Source organism: Protobothrops mucrosquamatus, unplaced genomic scaffold (assembly GCF_001527695.2).
Source record: "Protobothrops mucrosquamatus isolate PMUCROS unplaced genomic scaffold, P.Mucros_1.0 scaffold3567, whole genome shotgun sequence".
Taxonomy (NCBI): Eukaryota; Metazoa; Chordata; class Lepidosauria; order Squamata; family Viperidae; genus Protobothrops; species Protobothrops mucrosquamatus.
This window is the reverse complement of record NW_015389533.1, coordinates 63,060-64,944: the sequence shown is the minus strand read 5'-3', so window position 1 is coordinate 64,944 and position 1,885 is coordinate 63,060. Positions and strand designations below refer to the sequence as shown.

Sequence of the window (1,885 nt, the reverse complement as noted above, 5' to 3'; positions counted from 1 at the left end):
CAGGAGCCCCTCAGGGGGCCCATCCTGGGCTTCAGGGCGAGACAGGAAGGGCCCGAGGCCAGGCTGGGCATCAGTCGTGCCAAAGGGCAGTGTCGACAGCACCCACTTTCAGGGGCTCCGCAGACCATCGTGAGAAAAGCATCCCTTGCCACAGCGACCTCGCGGGGGGAGGGAAAGGGGGGGCAGGGTAGAAGCACAAACCAGTGACCCACCAGGATAGCCCACAGGTACTTTTTCCAAAAGACAACTGGACTTTCTTAGCTAAAAAAAAAAAGTTTCACTTCTCATCCAAGAAGCTTCTTCGGTTCTAAATGACTGGCGGCCAATGGAGGGATTTATATTCCTTGCAGTCACCTGGTCCTCAGCACTCTGAACTGTTGAGGCCACCTGGGGGTCACCTGTAATTTCAGGGTCACCTGAACCTAAGTGCAAATGGGTGTGGAACTGCTGAAAGGTCTGTGTTGTAAACAGGAGACGGGTGGTGTCCTACACAAAATTGAAGGCTGTTCAATTTTGACATAGATGACCTCTTGGACCCCCTCCTTCAAACCAGGGGTCCTCTCTGCCCAGAATGTGGACATTCCAAAGGGTGGCCTCTGTCTTTCAGGTGCAGATGGGCCGCTGAGTCCTGTCCTGGTGGGTTTGCACTCATTTGCACCCCAATTCAGGGGACTCTAAAGATACAGATAAGCCTCCAAGTGGCTTCAAGGACTCTCAAGAGAGCTGACAGCTGACCTTCAAGATGCTAACTCTGAAGTAATGCACATATGCATATATGAAGTAATGCAGATATATATGTATGTTCTTCTTGTGCCGTATCCGTTATCGGATGTTGGCGATCCTGTTTTTATTAGCAGCCACATATATATTATATATGCACTAATTTTGGGGGGATTGCTAATAAAAAGTTAAAGGGAGAGTGGGATAGCTATTTCGAGCTAATTAGCTCTCATCAGCCAGGCATATCCTTTAGAGATTCGAACCTGGGCTGCTTGCACTTAGGCAGCTGTGTTGACCCCTAGGCCACAGGCTCTTTCTCACTTTGTCAGCTGTATCAGGGAGGGAAGAGACAGGGGAGGAGATATGTCTTGAGTGTTGTTGTTGTTGTTTTTGATGCACCCTGTCAGCCCAAAAGATTTCTTCCTCCCATATTTGGGCCGACAGGGTGCATCAAAAAACAAGAACACTCAAGACATTTAGTGCCCCCCCCAAGGGAAAAGGGAGAGGGATATATCCGTGTGTGTGTGTGTGTGTATTATATATATATATGTATGTATGTGTGTGTATATATATATATATGTTTTTCAAAATTTGGATTGCTAACAAAGAATTAAGGGAGTACTGGGATAGCTATTTCTAACCTTATTAGGTTTTCATCAGCCAGACATACCCTTGCTGAGATTCGAACCTGGGCTGTCTGCATGTTAAGCAGAAGTGTTGCCCCTAGGCCACAGGCTCTTTCTCACTTTGTTAGCTACAAGAGACAGGGGAAGAGGATGAATGCTTTTTGAACACCCTGTCGGCCCAGTATATGTGTGTGTGTGTGCATGTATATGTATATATATATATATATACACACACACATACATATACATATATATACCCACACACATGGGGGAGCGCTAAATGCCTATGGAAATTCTCATGGTTGTCCCAGAGGGTCTTTTCCGTAGCCATTCCCCACCATTCAGTCAGAACGGAGAAAGCTCCTTGGATGAGAAGCGAAACGTTTTCAAAGGGGGGGGGGAAAAGTCCAGTTGGAAAAGCGACTTTGGGACAGGACTTCCATAGACATTTAGCCCATTCCCCCCCCCCAGACACACACACAGAAGGGGGGGAAAGGGGGAGGGGTGTGGGGGGAGGGGGGCTTTGCAGGGCGGCCTAC

At 48.1% G+C, this 1,885-nt stretch overlaps 1 non-coding gene across 1 annotated transcript; it reads right to left on the bottom strand.

The window, feature by feature from the left end:
* Positions 1-61: 61 nt before the first annotated feature.
* Positions 62-150, bottom strand: LOC114923432. Its single transcript, XR_003810619.1, has one exon. It is a non-coding gene; the product is annotated as a small nucleolar RNA SNORD35 (small nucleolar RNA).
* Positions 151-1,885: the final 1,735 nt, after the last annotated feature.